This window comes from Notamacropus eugenii, chromosome 6 (assembly GCF_028372415.1).
Source record: "Notamacropus eugenii isolate mMacEug1 chromosome 6, mMacEug1.pri_v2, whole genome shotgun sequence".
Lineage (NCBI taxonomy): Eukaryota > Metazoa > Chordata > Mammalia > Diprotodontia > Macropodidae > Notamacropus > Notamacropus eugenii.
This window is the reverse complement of record NC_092877.1, coordinates 183,264,336-183,285,122: the sequence shown is the minus strand read 5'-3', so window position 1 is coordinate 183,285,122 and position 20,787 is coordinate 183,264,336.

Here is a 20,787-nt window from a genome sequence, read left to right as displayed (position 1 = left end):
GACACCATAAGCAAATTAAGAGACCAAGGAATAGTTTACCAGTCAGATCTACAGAGAAAAGAAGAATTTATGACCAACAAAGAAAGAGATAACATAATAAAATGCCAAGTGAATAATCTTAATAACATCTAATTTTAAAAGTTTTTGCATAAAGTAAACCAATGTAGCTAAGGTGAGAAGGAAAGTAGAAAGCTGGGAAATTTATTTTTTTACAATGTTTCTGATAAAGGTCTGTTTTCTAAAATAAATAGAGGACTGAGTCAAACTTACAAGAGTACATATCACTCTCCAATTGATAAATGGTCAGAGGATATGAACAGGGAGTTTTCAGAGGAAGAAATTAAAGTTATCTATCATCATATGAAAAAGAATGCTGTAAATCACTACTAATAAGAGAAATGCAAACTAGAACAGCTCTTGAATAACACCTCACATCTAACAGACTGGATAATATGAGAGAAAAGGAAAATGATAAATGGATGAGAAGATTGTGGAAAACTGAAGCACAAATGAATTGTTGATGGAATTGTGAAGTGATCCAACCATTCTGGAGAACAAATTGGAACCATATCCAAAGGGCAACTAAACTGTACATATCTTTTGATCCAGCAATACCACTACTATGTCTGTATTCCAAATAGATCATGATAAAGGAAAAAACCCACATGTAAAAATATTTATAGCACCTCGTTTGTGGTGGCAAGAATTTGAAATTGAAGGGACACCCATCAGTTGTAGAATAGCTGAAATAATTGTGGTATATGAATACAATGCAATACTGTTGTTCTATAAGAAATTACGAGTAGAATAATTTCAGCACAAGAATAGAAAGAGTGATATGATCTCATGCTGAGTGAAATGAGCAGAAACAGGAGAATATTGTATTCAGAAGGAGAAATATTTTGAGATGATTAACTGTGATAGACTTAGTTCTCAAGGACCCAATACAATTGCAAAACACTCGTGATGGAAAATGTTAACCTCATCAAGAGTCTGAATACTGATTAAAACATACTATTTTCACTATTATTTTGTTTCATTTTCTTTCTCATTGTTTTTTCCCCTTTGTTCAGTTTCTTCTTTCACAACATCACGAATGTGAAAATGATTGTACATGTCTAACCTATATCACATTGCATTTTGTCTTGGGGAGGTGGGAGGGGATGGAGAGAGAGAAATTTGGAAAGCAAAACTTTACAAAAATGAATGTTAAAGTGTAATTAGAAAAAATACCACTTAAAATGTGTTATACTAAAAAATTAAGATTTGAACAGAATATTTTTTCTGGTATAGGAAATGATGAGCTGGTGGTTTTAGGAAAATATGGAAAGACTTAGACTTATGAAGGAAAATACTACCAACCATCAGAGAAACATATGACAAGTGGAAATAAACAAAATACGTTCTTACATAGATGCATTTGAGGGTATGTGTGTATATATGTGTATCTTGATGGATATTTGTGTATGTATGTATATATGTGTGTATATATATATGTATATATATACATATATACAGATTCACACACACACACACACACACATATACTTACTTGTAACTTCCTTTGGGAGATGGGGAAGGAAGGGGGAAAGTAAAATAAAAATGCAAAGCAGAGGATGAAGAACTTACAGAGAAGTAAAGAAAAAAAGGTTGAAAATAATGTGTAATATTCATTGTATACATTTTCTTGAAATGGGAATATATTGTTTTATATTGAATCCTCTCTTATGTTCTGCTACATAAATGGCAATCATTTTTTTCTTTTTTTCTTTTGTATTAAAGTTTAAAAGAAATTAAAAATAAAAATAGACAGGCAAGTAAATGGAATAGAGTAGAAAAACAACTTAAACAAGCAAAGAAATCTAATAGTATAATGACTTGGGATTTGGGGATATGAGTTCATTATTTGAAAAAAAACTTTTGGGAAAACTAGTAAACAATATGGCATAAACTGGGTGTGAACTTATTTATTACACCATTTACCAAGATAAGATCAAAATGAAAATATAACCTGCATATAAAGACTGATTTTACAAGAAAATTACAAGAACAAACATATTACTTATCACGTTTATGAAAGGTGAATAATATATGAATAAACAAGAGATAAAAAGCAAAGTTAAGTACAAAATGGATAAATTCCATTACATTCAATTAAAAAGTTTTGTACAAAAAAATATTGTCAAGAAGGAAAGCAGAACACTAGAAGGGAAAATTTACAGACAATTTCTCATACAAAGATATCATATCTAAAATATATGAAGAACTTTGCCAAATCTATGAGACTATGATTCACTCTGCAATGGATAAGTGATCAAAGGTTATGAACAGGCACTTTTCCGATGAAGAAAAAACAATAATTTAGAGTTGTATGAAGAAATGCTCCAATTCATTATTGATCAGAGAAATGTAAATTAAAAGAAACTTGTGGTATTATTTTTGCACCTATTAAACTGGCTAAATGATAGAAGGGGAATGCAATTAATGTTGGAGGGGATGTGGAAAAATTGAGGCACTAATTGTGGACTGCCCCAAACATTTTGGAGAGCAAACTGGAATCGTTCCCAAAGAGTTACAAAAGTACCTATTTGACTCCAAAATACCACTATTATGTTTATTTTCAAATATAATTAGGGATAAATGAAAAAAACCTATATATCATAAAATGTTTACAGCTGCTTTCTTTATGGTAATTGTAGTGATACCCATTAATTGGGGAATGGATGAACAAGTATATGATTGTGATGGAATACTAACGTATTTCAAAAAATTAGGAGCTCAGTGACCTTAGAAAAACATGGAAAGACTTGCATGGAATAATGAAATGAAATGAGCAGAGCCAAGAGAACATTGAATACAGTAAAAGCAATATCGCTTTCAGAATGACTTTGAGTAAATAGCTTATGTAGATTATTATAAATACTCAAATTAAATATAAAAAAAAACATGAAAAAAGAGTGTGCATCCAGAGAAAGAACTGATAAACAGAAGTATTTACAGAGTAATTGTGCATATATATACTTACATATATACATACACACTCTCTCACACATTCAGATGCAATTGTGTCTAATGGTGGTCATCTCTAGGATGTGGGGGTGGGAAAGAATAAATGAAATTTATGTGATAATTTTGTTGTGTATCTAAAAGGAATAGTCAATTTTACATAGTAGATTTGCAGTTTTCTGTGCAATCATCTTTCTTAATATATTGTTTTAAAAGAGTTTTTATCTCATAAATTAAAAATGAAATAAATTTAATAATGCAACTTGGTTAAAACAAAATGTTAATTTATTGGCCTAGCAAACATGTATATCACTTATACCTCAACTTTTTACTATTCCAAATGTCACTCAAGGACCATATATTTTGGGAAGTTGCATTGGACACATCCTTCTGTATGTCTTCATCTTCTCAACTGAGAATGATACATTTGAAGAATGCACCTTCTGATCAGTCCCCTAAGGTACCTCAGTGACTCTGAGTCTCTTGAGTTCAAAGACAGTCACCAATACTTGAAAGTTCTTTTCAATATTACTATTTAGACATATGTGCTTGAGGGCTGGAAGGGGGGTGAGCTCCCCACAAAGACAGGACTACCAGGGTCTGGTCGGCTGGAGAAGAATTCACAGACTCAAGCATTTTTGAGATCAAGGTAAAGATTTTTATGCTTTTCAGTGGGCAAGAGTTCTTAGGGAACCTGAAATTTTAGAGGGGAACAGGTAAAGTTTATATAGGACCTTCTATAGTGAAACATGTGCCAAATATGCTAACTAGGTGCTTTGGGGTGGTATTAGGAAGTGGTTAAGGAGTAGGCAGTTCTTAAAGGAACTTGAGCTTTTGGTGTCTGCTGCACAGGTATTTACCCAAAATTCATCGGGAAATAGCCCAAGAGGGGGAAGGGACTACCTGGAGGTGTGGTTTTAGCCCTGGAATGTGAGTAAGTCAATTAGAGTTCAGGGTTGCATCAGAAATACCAGGTTGCTCTCATCAATGTCTTGACAGACAAGATAAATGTAAAGGCGCATACTTTTGCCTAATTCTAGGATACATGTGATTGATCAGTGAGTAGTAAATGTCGTTATGATGCAGTGCACAGTCTGTTCAGCCATGCACAACTGGTTCAAACTAATAAGTTCTGTAGATGCACCTGACTGCTGCAGCAGGAAGGGAGATAACAATTGTTGCTGGATAGCTGTGTCTTTGAGCTAAGGAGAAACTGCCTGAGATAGTGTTTTGAGGCTCTGGAGAAATGAGATTTTTAAAGAGAAATGTGATTTTAGAATTGGACCCAAGCAGATGTACTCAGCACATCATGCTGAGGGAAGATATTCAAATGAGAGCTTCAATCAGACAGTTGGAGTGAAACACAGGTTCATATAGGTGGGCACACACTATTTTAGCCATCTGTGAGAAGGCATTAGTTGGATCGAGAGAGGGAAAGAAGGAAAGAAAAAATCCCTGCCCTACAACAGAAGAATTCAAAGGAAAATTGTTGTAATACTATACCACACAGTCAAAAATAAGTGAGTAAGGTAATTCTTGCTACTCACTAGTCAATCTTCTTTAATGTAACCCCTATTTATCAAGGTCAAAGCACAAGTCTGAGCAAAAGAGGCCAAAACTGTGTACTTTGTGTGGAGTTCTTCAGCCAGAAGAGTCACTGGAATAACTTCCATACATGTTCTATGAAGCAGATATAGAAAATAGATATTTAAGAAATTGTTTTTAAATAAAATAAAATGAAGCATATTTGTGTGTGTGTGTGTGTGTGTGTGTGTGTGTGTGAGTGAGTGAAAGTCCATGCCTGTAGATTGGGATTTAGATAATTGGAAAATACGGAACTGAATCTTTTTAAATAATATATTATGTCTATTGTAATAGTGAATCCCATAATCACATTAGATGCATAACTCTACAACCAAACTATGAAACCATGATGAGAATTTAGTACAGATAAAATACAGTAAAAGATAATTATTATTTAAATATTTATTCTATTTTCAATGACTCTTAGTAACTGGAAAGTTCACTGCTTGTCTTGCAGATTTGCATGGAACATTACTGAAGAGTTGTTACAGACATAAATTTTAACTTATGCCATTATATAATTTTGCTAGAAATTATATGAATAATGTAGTGGGAGACCTTGGCCTTTTAAAGCCGAGGTCTTTCCAAGGTTTGACTTTGAGTGAGGCAAGACCTCAGTAAATAGAACTGTTTAGCAAGTGAATCAAGAGATGGCTGCTTTAATAAAAAAGAAAAAATCAAACTGGAGTGAAAGACCCTCAGGGCTTCTGGGTGAAAGAGAAACAGTCACTATACAGACACACGTTTAATCAGAGACTGAGGCACTCAAAAAGTAAGAATTAAGTGGTGCTTGGGGAGGGACCTATTGTTATGGGATCACAGTGAATTAAGTTTAAGGGATGGTCTTTAAGGAAAATATCTAGTTTCAGCCACCAAAATTTACCTTCCTTTGGGCAGAATATCTTCAGGTATAGACTATGAGGGGAGAGGAGAGGAAAGGAGGGGAGAGAATGTGGGACTAGGACAGAGTAGAGAAGGGACTGAGTTGAATAACTGGAATTGGTCAGCAGTTGCCAAGATCTGTATCTGGCAACTAGACTCTGATGGCTCTAGAGGATAAAGTAAGGCTTGCAACTTTATGCAGCCCTCCCTCACTCAAATGCAATTCATTTGCAAGTCAGGTCATCGTTTTCCTGATGTCATCATCCTCTTTGAGAACCATAATATGAATAACGTGATTAGTTCTTCCTTGTTTTATTATTTACAACATTCCTTGTATTAATGGGTTTTATCTGGAAAGTTTCAGCTAAAATTTATTATTGGGGATTTGAAATGGTTGTCAGTGCAATTACAACTTTTAGTTCCCCAAAGGCTGGTAAAATGTGTTATATTTCTTTCCTCTAACCCATATTTCCTCTTCTGACTTTTAAAACCTTTTATGTAACTGCATTGACTGTTTTTTTTTTAATCTGTTCAGACTGTCATTTTGTTTTTAGTTCTACTGTACAATGTATTCATCTGCAATTTTCATTAACCATGAATTTCTTCTCTGGAGAATTACCTTGAAATTGTGAATACTTACAACATTTTGAAAAGAGTGCCCAAAGAAACTGAGTTAAATATGTGTGGGTATGTATGTGTGAATTATGTATATATACACACATACGTGTATATACATGCATGTACACACACATCTATCTATCTGTCTATCTATCTATCTATCTATCTATATATATATATATATATATATGTAAATAGTATGTGTAATAGAATTTAGAAAATGTAATGGGGATCTATCTACAAAGGCATTTATATTAATGAAAGTTAGTTTATTCTACAGTATTTGTGTTCTCTACAAAAAATAGAAACAATTTTTTTAAAAAAGACATGGAAAAAAGGATTTCAAATAAAAAATAACATGGGGGATTTGCAGAGGAAACAATGAAAAACGATTTTTTCTCATTGTTCTAATACTTACGATATATACATTAAAAACTATAAGGAATACATCAAAGAACTCTATTGATACCTCACGTTCCAAATAATCGCATATTTACCTTAATCAACCGTGTGGAATGTGCTACTAATTATCATTCCCCTTATTCAAAACATGTACACACATACACTGACAGTAGTTGAAGAGGAGTGAATAAAGATTGGTATATCTAATCTCCTCGTATGAAGTTTTCAAAGAAAGATGAGAGTCATTTCACCAAGTATATATGTGCTTAATTATTATTATTTTCTCCCTTCAAAATATCATAAGTACCACAGATATAGAGATGCAAAGGTACACAAAGGTTATTTATTGCATATTTCTCATTCATAAATGAGAAAACTGAAGTTCAGAGAAGTTGAATGATTTGCCTAAAATCATATATGTAATAAAAGGCAAAGGCAGGATATGGATATGGTACTTTGATGCCAGAATAAATGGACTTTATTTAACCACTGTGTAATGCTACCTTTAAAGAGTTGCTGATACTCTGAAAAATGAGTCTTATCTCCCACATTTTCCTTGGCAAGAGAATAATAGGGAATATGTAAAGCAATTTGATAACAGAGACATATTTCTCTTTATTTCAATGTCATTTGCAGAGAGGGATAGAGAACATCCAATGTACTAGAAACATGAAGCAATTTAAGGCATCTTCAAAAACAGATTGCAAGTAGTACACTTATTTCATATTGCTCAAAAGGACAACATGGTTTCTTTTTTGCTTTTATGGAATCATAAACTTTTTGTTTAAGTTTCTCTAATTTAGCTGAAAGCACATTTGAGTTGTCCCCATTAAATGGGGGCTCTATAAGGTTTGTATACAAGTGGTTCTCTAATGACAATCTATCAAAAACAATAGAAATGGTTAAAGCATAACCTATACACATAGTCACAAACATATCTATCTATCTACCTATCTATCTATCTATCTATCTATCTATCTATCTGTCTATCTATCTGTCTATCTATAGATAGACATGTGTGTGTGTGTTTGTATAAAAGTGTGTGTGTATGTGTGTACACATATGAGGGCTAACTAGATAGAATGTTAGACCTTTAGTCAGGAAGATTCATATTTCTAAATTCAAATATAGCCTCAGACACATACTAGCTGTGTATTCCAGGGAAAGTTATTTAACTTTTGCTTGGTTTAGTTCCCCACCTGCAAAATGAGCTGTAAGAAGGAAATGGCAAAACACTCCAGTACCTTTCCCAAGAAAACCTCAAATTAGGGGGCAGAGCCAAGATGGCGGAGTAGAAAGATGCACATACACATAGCTCCGAACCCACAACCCATAGAACAACTACAAAGAAGTAACTCACGGCGAATTCTGCACCCAGAGGCCACAGAACACTGGAGCGAGGGAGATTTCTGTTCTGGACAGACCTGCAAACCTCTCGCAAAAGGTCCTTCGCGCTGCGGACTGGGCGCCGGGACTGGGAGCTGAGTACAGCCCTGCCGTGGCTGCAGCACCGAGAGGAACAGATCCGAGAGGGCTTCAGGGACGGGATCTCCAGCGGCCGCACAAGTCCCTCCACCCACAGGTGACAGGTGTCTGTGAGAGAGTCTCTTTGGTGGGTTGAGGGGGGAGTGGGGTGGCCCCATGGCTCAGGCCCCCTCGGGAGACAGAAGCTGAGGGGCAGTGGCAGACCGGGGCTCCCCAAGCAGGCAGGAGCCTGGATCCATTGTTGAAGGTCTCTGCATAAACTCCCTGAGGGAACTGAGCCTGAGAGGCAGCCCTGCCCATACTTGAGCATCTGAACTTAATCTCACACTGAATAGCAGCCCTGCCCCTGCCCAAAGCCCTGAGGCTGGAAGCAGCATTTGAATCTCAGACCCCAAATGCTGGCTGGGAGGATCAGGAGGTGAGGTGGGTGTGAGGAAAATATTCAGAGGTCAAGTCACGGGCTGGGAAAATGCCCAGAAAAGGGAAAAGAAATAGAACTATAGAAGGTTACTTTCTTGGTGAACAGGCATTTCCTCCCTTCCTTTCTGATGAGGAAGAACAATGCTTACCATCAGGCAAAGACACAGAAATCAAGGGTTCTGTATCCCAGCCCACCCAACGGGCTCAGGCCATGGAAGAGCTCAAAAAGAATTTTGAAAACCAAGTTAGAGAGGTGGAGGAAAAGCTGGGAAGAGAAATGAGAGACATGAAGTCAAAACATGAACAGCAAATCAGCTCCCTGCTAAAGGAGACCCAAAAAAATGTTGAAGAAAATAACACCTTGAAAACTAGCCTAACTCAATTGGCAAAAGAGGTTCAAAAAGCCAATGAGGAGAAGAATGCTTTCAAAAGCAGAATTAGCCAAATGGAAAAGGAGGTTCAAAAGCTTACTGAAGAAAATACTTCTTTCCAAATTAGAATGGCACAGATGGAGGCTAAGGACTTTATGAGAAAGCAAGAAATCACAGAACAAAGCCAGAAGAATGGAAAAATGGAAGATAATGTGAAATATCTCATTGGAAAAACAACTGACCTGGAAAATAGATCCAGGAGAGACAATTTAAAAATTATGGGACTACCTGAAAGCCATGATCAAAAGAAGAGCCTAGACATCATCTTTCATGAAATTATCAAGGAAAACTGCCCTGAGATTCTAGACCCAGAGGGCAAAATGAGTATTCAAGGAATCCACAGATCACCTCCTGAAAGAGATCCAAAAAGAGAAACTCCTAGGAACATTGTGACCAAATTCCAGAGTTCCCAGGTCAGGGAGAAAATATTGCAAGCAGCTAGAAAGAAACAATTCAAGTATTGTGGAAATAAAATCATGATAACACAAGATCTACCAGCTTCTACATTAAGGGATCGAAGGGCATGGATTAGGATATTCCAGAAGTCAAAGGAACTAGGACTAAAACCAAGAATCACATCCTCAGCAAAACTGAGTATAATACTTCAGGGGAAAAATTGGTCTTTCAATGAAATTGAGGATTTTCAAGCATTCCTGATGAAAAGACCAGAGCTGAAAGGAAAATTTGACTTCCAAACACAAGAATGAAGAGAACCATGAAAAGGTGAACAGCAAGGAGAAGTCATAAGAGACTTATTAAACTTGAACTGTTTACATTCCTACATGGAAAGACAATATTTGAAAGTCTTGAAACATTTCAGTATCTGGGTACTGGGTGGGATTACACACACACACATGCACACACACACACACATACATAGAGACAGAGTGCACAGAGTGAATTGAAGAGGATGGGATCATATCTTTAAAAAAAATGAAATCAAGCAGTGAAAGAGAAAGATATTGGGAGGAGAAAGGGAGAAACTGAATGGGGCAAATTATCTCTCATAAAAGAGGGAAGCAAAAGACTCATTAGTGGAGGGATAAAGATGGGAGGTGAGAGAAAAACATGAAGTCTACTCTCATCACATTCCACTAAAGGAAAGAATAAAATGCACACTCATTTTGGTATGAATACCTATCTTACAATACAGGAAAGTGGGAGATAAGGGGATAAGCAGGGTGGGGGGGATGATAGAAGGGAGGGCATGGGGAGGAGAGTGCAATTTGAGGTCGACACTCATGGGGAGGGATAGGATCAAAAGAGAATAGAAGTAATGGGGGACAGGATAGGAAGGAGGGAAATATAGTTAGTCCTATACAACACAACTATTATGGAAGTCATTTGCAAAACTACACAGATTTGGCCTATCTTGAACTGCTTGCCTTCCAAAGGGAAGAGGTGGAGAGGGAGGGAGGTAAAGAAGGTGGAACTCAAAGTGTTAAGATCAACTGGTGAGTAATGTTCTTGCCACTAGGAAATAAGAAATACAGGTATAGAAAGGGGTATAGAAAGCTATCTGGCCCTACAGGACAAAAGAGAAGACGGAGACAAGGGCGTAGAGGGATGATAGAAGAGAGAGCAGATTGGCCATAGGGGCAATTAGAATGCTTGGTGTTTGGGGGGGGAGGGGATAAAAGGGGAGAAAATTTGTACCCCAAAATTTTGTGAAAATGAATGTTAAAAGTTAAATAAAAAAAAAGAAAACCTCAAATTACTGAAATGACATAATTCTACACACACACATGCACATATATGTATATATATGTTTATACATATATACACACAGACTCACATTCACATACACATTCATACACAATGTGTGTTTATGTGTGTGTGTATTTACATACACACATGCACACACACACACACACACACACAAACAGGGGTATATATATTCATCTCTGCCATAAGTTCTAGCCCCAACTAATTGAGCTCCCATAACTTAAGCATCCAAACACCTGGGTTACATTTAATAACATACAGTCAAATTAGCTTTTATAGATAATGATTTCAAAGGTGTAGCAAAAAAAAAAACATAAAAAAATTTTCCCCCTAAGACCTGACGTTTAAAATGCTGCCCATGCCTCAACACTACTTCAATCTTTAAGGAGAAAATAGGGAATTGGATGTAAAGCTTAGAGCAGTTGCAACTAGATTATTAGTTCTAACAAGTTTCAAGTAAAAAGGCTTTCCTTTTGGGAATCAAGGTGGTGGAGTGATCAGTAATTGCTATCTATCTCCCTCCTCTTCTTCACTTTGATGAGATCAGAGAATATCTCCCTGGAAAAAACTCTGGAACAGTGGGAGCAGCAGAAGGGGTGAACATATTCTTAGCCCATGATGCTAGGAAGATCATGAAGAAGCCTCTTTCTGTGGCTGAAGGGGACCAGTGCAAGATCAGAGTTGACACAGAAAGAAGTACCTGAAAAAACTGGGTGAAGATCCTGAGCCCCAGGGAGCTCAGCAGCTGCCAGCCAGCCAGCAACTGCCAAAACCAGGAACCTGGGAGTGCCTCAGCACCTAAGGGGAATTGGGAAGACACTAGCGCAGATGGGATTGCCAACCACTGAGTTTGCCTATCCTCTAGCTCAGCAAATGAGATCTCCTGTTTCCAGACCACCCCTCCCAAACACTTAATGAACTAGCTCCAAGGTAACTGCGGGTAAACCCAAAAGGACCTCACCTGGCCTCTGTTATCCAATACAAGGTAGCTCAGCTCCACATGAACTGCAGCATTTTAGCTTCTATTTGAAAGAACCAGAGGCCACAACATACAAAGCCTCAAGTTTTAGGCACAATAACTGTGAGATGGAGTTCCCTGTGCCCAAGACCCAAAGATCTATTTTAAAAGCCAGGATAAGTGTAGGTATCATGAGTAAGAAGAAAAGCAGAAAAGAAAAGACCATAGAATCTTTCTATGGGGACAAGGACCAAAACAAAACACCAAAGAAGTCAACATTGAGACTGTACTACCATCTGAAGCTTCAGAAGGGAATATGAACTGGTCTGAAGCACAAAGAACCTTCTTGGAGGAATTTAAGAAGGAATTTACAAGCCAAATTAGAGAAATAGAAGAAAAACTGACGAGTGACTTTAAAAATATGAAAAAAAAAACACAGAAGAATTTAAAAGGATAATTAGACAAAAGAAAAAGGAAGTACAAAACCTAACTGGAGAAAATAACTCCTTAAAGAGAACAATTACACAGAAGGAAAAGGAGATACAAAAGTTAACTGAAGAAAACAATTTGATGAAAAATAGCATAGGGTAAGTAGAAGCTAATGAATCTGTGAAACATGAAGAATCAGTCAAACAGAACTGAAAGACTAAAAAGACAGAAGAAAATGTACAATATTTAATTGGAAAAACAATTGACCTGGAAAATAGATCTAGGAAAGAAAATCTAAGGAATATTGGTCTAACAGAAAGCCATGATGAAAAAATGTGCAGGAGAATATCATTCAAGAAATAATCAAGGAAAGTTGCCGAGAAGTTCTAGATCCAGAGGGCAAAATAGCCATTGAAAGAATCCACCCTTCACCTCCTTAAAGGTACCTCAAACTGAAAACACCAAGGATTATCTTGCTAAATTCCAGAACGATCAAGTGAAGGAGAAAATGTCACAGGAAGCCAGAAAGAAACAATTCAAATATCAAGGAGCTGCAGTCAGTATCACACAGGATCTTGCAGCTTCTACATTAAAATATCTATGAAATTGGATTATGATATTCCATAAGGCAAAGGAGCTGGGATTGAAACCAAGGATTAGTTACCCAGCAAATTCAAGCATAAATTTTCAGACAAGAACATGGACATTGAATGAAATAAGGGATTTCCAGACTTTCCTGGTGAAAAGACCAGAATCCATAGAAAATTTGATCTTCAAACGTAGGTCTCAAGAGAGGCATAAAAAAGTAAACAGGGAAAAAAAACTTGTTACACAATATGGGCAAATTGTTTATATTCCTATAAGGGAAAATGATACTTCTTAATCCTGATAACTGTATATTTTTTATGAAATGTAAAAGGGATATACATAGAAAGAGAGAATGGGTATACATTAAGTGATAACAAATGTGATTTAAGGGTGAGAAGGAATTGTAATGGGAGATGTGAAAAGGAAGTGGCAGAAAAAAATAATTACATCACAGAAAGAGGGACAAAAATATATTAGAGTAAAGGGAAAGAGGGGAGGGAGATGAGCATTGTTTGTGAGGTACTTTCTTCTGATTGGATTCAAGGAGGGTACAACAAACTCAGTTAAGTATAGAAATACAAACTAGCTCTATAGGCAGTATGAGGGAAAGGGGAAAGAAAAGGGAGGGGAGGCTAACAGGGAGGGAAGATGTAGTAAGGGGAAAGGAGATTAAAAGGGAAGAGAGCTGAAAGAAGGGTGGGAAGACTGAGGGATCTCAGTTTATTAAAAATCTGTTGTAGAGGGAAAGAGAGAAGGGAGAGCTAAAAGTACAAACAATGGGAAAGGGGATGGAGGGAAAGACACAGATAGTAATCATAACTGTAAATGTGAATGGGGTGAACTTTCACATAAAACTGAGAGGGATAGCAGAATGGATTAAAATCCACAATCCAACAGTATATTGTTTACGAGAAAGACATTTGAAATAGGGGCATACACAGAGGGTAAATGTAAAAGGCTGGAGCAGAGAATTTTGTGTTTCAGCTGATGTAAAGATAGCATGGGTAGGAATCTTAATTCCAGACAAAGCAGAAGTAGAAATAGATGTAGTGAAAAGAGATAAGGAAGGAAACAATATCCTGCTAAAAGGCACCATAGAAAATGAAGCTATTTCATTACTAAACATATATGCTTCAAATAGTGTAGAGTCCAAATTCCTAGAGGAGAAATTAAAGGAGTTACAAGAGAAAATTGACATCAAAATTATACCAGTGGGGGAACTCAACCTCCCCCTCTCTGAACTTGGTAAGTTTAACCTCAAGATGAACCATAGAGAAGTCAGGGAGGTGAATAGAACTCTAGATAAGGTAAACGTGATAGATCTTTGGAGAAAACTGAATGGGGACAGAAAGGAATATACATTTTTCTCAGCGGTATATAGTACATATACAAAAATTGACTACATACTAGGCCATAAAACCTCACAATTCAGTCCAAAAAGGCAGAGTTAGCCAATGCATCCTTTTCAGATCATAATAGAATAAAATTTTTATCTAATCAAAGGACATGAAAATACAAAACAAAAATTAAGTGAAAACTAAACAATATAATCCTAAAGAATAAGTAGATTCAACAGCAAATTATAGAAGTAATCAATAACTTCATTAAGAATGACAATAATGAGACAAACTACAGAATCTTAGTGGATACTGCAAAAGTAGGGGGAAGTGATTTAAGGGAAAGTTTTATGTCTTTGAGTGTCTACATGAATAAAATAGAGAAAGAAGAGATGTATGTATCTGGCATGCAGTTGAAAAAGCTAGAAGAAGAATGAATTTAAAAACCAGGTAAATACCAAATTAGAAATACTGAAAACCAAAGGAGAAATTAATAAAATTGAAATTATGAAAAATATTGAACTAATAAATGAAACTAAGAATTGGTTTTATGAAAAAAAAATCAACAAAATTGATAAAACTTTCGTCAAGTTGATTAAAAAAAGAAAGAAGAAAATCAAATTACCAATACCAAAAACTAAAAGGGTGAACTCATCTACAATGAAGAAGAAATTGAAACAATAATTAGAAATTACTTTGCACAACCGTGTGCACATAAATTCAATAATTTAAATGATATGACTGACTATTTTAAAAATTACAAATTGCCCAGATTAATAGAAGAGGAAGCTGACTACCTAAATAACCTAATCTCAGAAAAGGAAATTGAACAAGTCATAAATGTACTCCCTAGGAAAAAACCTCCAGGATCAGACGGTTTTACAAGTGAATTCTATCAAACATTTAAAGAGCAGTTAATTCCAATGCTATATAGACTATATGGGAAAATTGCTGATTAAGAAGTCCTACCAATTTCTTTTAATGATACATATATGGTTCTGATATTTAAAAGAAGAAGATCCAAAACAGAGAATGAAAATTATAGATTACTTTCTCTAATGAATGTAGATGCAAAAATTTTAAATAAGATATTATAAAAAATATTACAGCAACTTAGTATGAGAATAATACATTATAATCAGGTAAGATTACACTAGGAATTCAGGGCTTGTTCAATATTAGAAAAACTATAAGCATTATTGATCATATCAACAAAAAAACTAACAGAAACCACATAATTATCTCAATAGGTGAAGAAAAAGCTTTTCACAAAACGCAACACCCATTCCTATTGTAAACACTGGAAATGGATACTTCCATGAAATACTAAGCAGTATCTATCTAAATCCATCAGCAAACATTTGCTGCAATGGGGACAAGCTAGATACATTTTCAATAAGATCTGGGGTGAAACAAGGATGTCCATTATCACCACTGTTATTCAGTATAGTATTAGGAATGCTAGCTGTAGCAATAAGAGAAGAAAATCTAATAGAAGGAACTAGAATAGGTAAAGAAGAGACTAAGTTATCACTCTTTGCAAATGATATAATGATATACTTAGAGAATCCCAGAGAAATCAAGTAGAAAACTACTTGAAATAATAAACAACTTTGGCAAAGTTGCAGGTTAAAAAAGAAACCCACATAGATCATCTGCATTTCTATATATTGCCAGCAAAGTCCAACAGCAAGATATAGAAAGATAAATTCCATTTAAAGCTATGGTAGACACTTTAAAATATCTGGGAATATACCTGCCAAAACAAACCCAGTGACTATATGAACAAAATTACAAAGCACTACTCGTAGAAATAAAGTCGTATCTAAGTAAGTGGGAAAACATCAGCTGGTCATGGGTAGGCAGAGTAAATATAATAAAAATGAAAATTCTGCCTAAACTAATTTACTTATTCCGTGCCATACTAATCAAACTACCAGATAGCTATTTTTAGAGCAAAAAATAATAATATCAAAATTCATCTGGAAGAACATAAGGTCCAGAACATCAAGGGAACTAATGAAAATAAATTCTAGGGAAGGTGGCCTAGCCCTACCAGGTCTCAAATTGTATTATAAAGCAGCAATGATCAAAACCACTTGAAGAGAAGACCTTCCTAAGGTCTACATGGATAAAACAGAGAAAGAAGAGATGTATGTATCTGGCATGCAGCTGAAAAAGCTAGAAGAAGAACGAATGTAAAAACTAGATAAATACCAAATTATAAATGCTGGAAACCAAAGGAGAGATTAATAAAATTGAAATTATGAGAACTATTGAGCTAATAAATGAAACTAAAGGCTAGTTTTATGTAGTCCATGGTCATGTAGACCACCTAAGAAACAGAGGAGCAGACCAGTGGAATAGGTTAGGTACTCAAGTCCCAGTAGTTAATGAATATAGCAATCTACTGTTTGATAAACCCAAGGACCCCACCTTCTGGGATAAAACTCATTGTTTTACAAAAGCTTCTGGCAAAACTGGATGAAAGTGTGGCAGAAACTGGGCATAGACCAATGGCTGACATCTTACACAAGAAAAAATTTCAAATGGATACATGATGTAGGTATAAAGATTGATACTGTAAAGAGTTTAGGGGAACAAGGAATACTGTATTTGTCAGATTTATGGAGAATGGAGAAATTTATGAGCCAACAAGAGATAGATAACATTATGAAGTTCAAAATGGATAACTTTGATTACATCAAATTGAAAAGATTTCTCACAAACAAACCCAATGCAGACAAGATTAGGAGAGAAGCAGAAAACTGGGAAAGAATTTTGCAAGGAGTATATGTAATAAAGGCCTCATTTCCAAAATGTATAGAGACCTGAATCAAATGTACAAGAATGCAAGTCATTCCCCAATTGATAAATGATCAATTTACTTAATCAGGGAATTTTCAGAGGAAGAAATTAAAGCTATCTATAATCATATGAAAAAGTGCTCTAAATCACTATTGATTAGAGAGATGCAAATCAAAACAACTCTGAGGTACCACATCATATCTGTCACATTGGCTAACATGACAAAGTAGGAAGACGATAAATGTTGGAGAAGATGTGGGAGAGTTCAAACACTAATTCATTGTTGATGGAGCTGTCAGCTGATCCAACTATCCTGGGGAGCAATTTGGAACTATGCCCAAAAGGCTACAAATACCTGCATACCCTTTTACTCAGCAATATTGCTTCTGGGGCTTTATCCCAAAGAACTCATAGAAATTGGAAAAGATCCCACATGTACAAAAATACTTATAGCAGCTCTCTTTGTAGTCACCAAAAACTGCAAATTAAGGAGATGTTCATCTATTGGGGAATGGCTGAACAAGTTGTAGTACATGAATGTAATGGAATACTATTGTGCTACAAGAATTGATGAACAGGAAGACTTCAGAGAAGGCTGGAAAGAGTCATGAACTTATGCTGAGTGAAAGGAGCAGAACCAGGAGAACTTTGTGCACAGCAACAACTAGAGTGTGCAAGGAATTTTTCTGGCAGACTTAGTACTTCATTGAAATGCATAAACTTTAGAAATTTCCAATGGACTCTTGAGGCAAAACACCTTCCATATCCAGAGAAAGAGCTATAGAATTGAATTGCAGACAGAAACAGACCATTTTCTTTTGTATTATGTTATGTTTTGTTTTATGGTTTCCCCCATTAATTTTAATTTTTCTTTGCAACATGCATTTAATAGAAATGTACTTGTACAACCTATATAAGATTGTGCACCACGTCAAGGAGGGAACAGAGAGGGAGGGGAGAATAAGGAGGAGGGACTGGAGAAAACCCCACGATATGTACAAGTGGTTGTCGAACCCAGAAAACAAATAAGATAATTTAATTAAAAATAGGATACTGTTAACTAAAATAAAGATACACCTCAGTAATAGGAGACAAAAAAATGCTTTCCCACACCACTTCTCAGGCGTCCACTTACCCTGACATCCTGGCTTCTCAGGGATTTCCTTGGGGAATGGTGGCAACATCACATTTTTAAACATAGCTTTCAAGATCACCATGGCTCAAATTTCCAGACTGGTCATTCTATCTTCTGTACCTACAAAAGATGAAAAAAACAGTAAGAAATATCAAGTCCATTTGTTGTGGCTGCAGAGTCTATAGAAAAATGATTCTGTCCCTTTCCCAGTTTTGTGGTTGTTCAGTATTTTCAGAGCTCTTTTTGATATCATTTGGGGTTTTCTCAGCAAAATATCGCAGTTTGTCATTTGCTTCTACAGCTCATTTTATAAAAAAGAAATTTAGACAAAAAGGGCTAAGTGACTTGCCTGAGATCACAAAGATAGTTGAGTGTGTAAGGTCAGATTTGAACTTATAAGGATAAGTCTTCCTGATTTCAGGCCACTCTATCGATCTATCCACCAGCATCCTAGCTGTCCTGTTTTCATGATAATAGCTAGTAATATATTTTCTATTCTGGAACTACTAGACTTCTTCCTTAATTTTTTTAAAAACTGATTTCCTTTGTATTTTTGCCCTTTTCTTCTTCCACATGATTTTTGTTAGACTTCTGTCCAGTTCCCTTTTTTTCAGCCTTTGCCTGCCATCATTTTAATTTTCTTATCTTCAGAGTTTGTGTCTTGATCTTCCTTGTCACAATAGCAGCTTTTTTCATCAGGTTGTTTTTTTTTTTGCTTATTTTTCCATCTTATTTCTTGAATTGAAAATTATATTAAAGTTCGACTTTGTTGCCCATGGTGGGGCCATGGAATCACTTTTTCAGGTTTCAGGCTTTTTCACAGTACTGTCTTCAGAGCTATTTCTGGGGGTTTAGAAACTTTCAATGATTTGAAGTTGATATGATCTGAAGAGATGAGTAGTCATTGCTCTCCTGGTACATACTTTGATCTTTACCAAGGAAGGGGCTCTGTTCCTTTTGGATTGGAATCAATATCTCTCCTCAGGGCCTCTGGTCCCTTAGGGCTAGAAGGGATACTTAACCCCTTACAGCTTCTCCTCCCTCTTGACCAAAATTGTTTCTCTTTATCCTTGAACTATGACCCAGAAATTTTTACAAGCTGTGAAGTTGCCAAGGGGTTGCCCCTGAGGGCTCTCACTCTTTCTTGACCAAAAAGTATATCTCTCTGTCTTTTGACCATGATCCAGAAATGGATATACACTATGTAGTTGCTAAATGGGATCTGGTCCTACATCTACCAAGAGCACAGGAGTCTCTTGTAATCTCTTTCTGACCATTTCCCATGTCTCTTACTATCTGTAGCCTGTGGTCTTCCAAAACTGCTGCTCTTCTATCACTACTAGCTAGTCCCACCACTAGTATTTCATCCACATTGGATCCACATTGGATCTGAGCCAGCATCCCCTCTTCCACATCATAGATCTCTCTTCTGGGTTTCTATGTTTTCTTGGGCTGGAAAAATATGTAACTCTGATCTATTGTTTGCTCTGCCACTCCAGAAATCAATCTGAGATATTGTAACACCAATGAGATATTCACAGTGCCTACAGTGGCTATGAATTTGCTGGCACAGTTTTGAATCACAAAAATATAACAGGCTCTCCCCATGGAAGACAGAACCAAAATATTTATTCAAACAGCAGAAAGCTAAATCCATCATAGCAACAACGAATCTATGCAATGCAGGGGCACTACCCTCCCTAACCCTTCCCTCTGTTAGGCTTCCCACAAACCAGCTCCCTTAAATGACAAACAGGCTCCCATAAACAAAATTACAAACAAGCTGTCCCACTCAAAGCAGTTGCTGCTTCAGCTGCCTTTCTCTGTCTTTCCCAACTCTGACTTCTCTGACCAACTTTCTCTCACATGTGCTCCAGTTCTTCCTCTTACTGTTCCACACATTCAGCAAGTTTCTCTCACCACAGGCTTCATTTGACTCAAACTCATGTGACTTAGGCTTCCATGCGACTTAAGCAGGTCACATGGGCCTACTAATGGGAGGGAAAGATGTTCACATTAAGCAAAAATATTTTAACAATACAGCTATTATTTTAAAATTATTTGGAAGTGAATGTTGGGAAAGGTAAGGTGAGTGCATTCTCTCTTCAACCATTTTTGTATGCTTTCAGAAGCAGTTTGAGAGTTTCGAAGGCACAACAGCAGGGTATGGAAAGAGGCTGTTCTTTACCATATTTTAAGGCAACACAGGATTTATTTTTTCACAAATAGGTCCCAAGCATCTCCTGCATAAATATATCCATTTTAAATGATCTATGTTTACAATAAATATGTATATCTATCTATAACACTATATGTTTCATATATGTATGTATACATGCTTGCATGCATGTGTGTATGTAAATATACACATGAGTGCATTCTATCTAAAATTGTATTTAATATTACTAAAATAGTAATCATGCTTCCATCAACTCAAATATCTTTACTCAAGCTTATGCTGATAAGAATAAATGTCCGTCCTCTATTTGGGTTTTGTCTTCTCAAAATTCCACTAATAATCACAGGTAGACAAATCCATGTAAATGAACATGTAATTCAATAACAATTTCAGATAATATAACGTAAATAAGCAGTATTCTCCAGAATAAAATCTATATGTCAGTTTTATTTATTGTAGCTGAGAACACTAATACCTTCCTCCCCCAATTCTCATTTGTCAAATAAAATCAAATTGTGGAATGAGAAAGGCAAATAGATGGTTACTCCTTTGCTCAAAGTATCTAGGAGAAGATTTGTGGGTACTATGAACTTAATTTGCCTATTTCAATTACCATATTATTGCTGTTTTTGCTGTATCTACTCTCAATTACTCAATTCATTTCCATTCCTGAGTCTCCATTAACCTCTGGTTCATATTTTTCTGGTGGTCAAAGGATACTAGTCATAATTCTGCTACCTTCTACAATAGTACTAATATTATTTTCAAATAGTTCTTAATGTGTCTCTTCCTACTTCTAA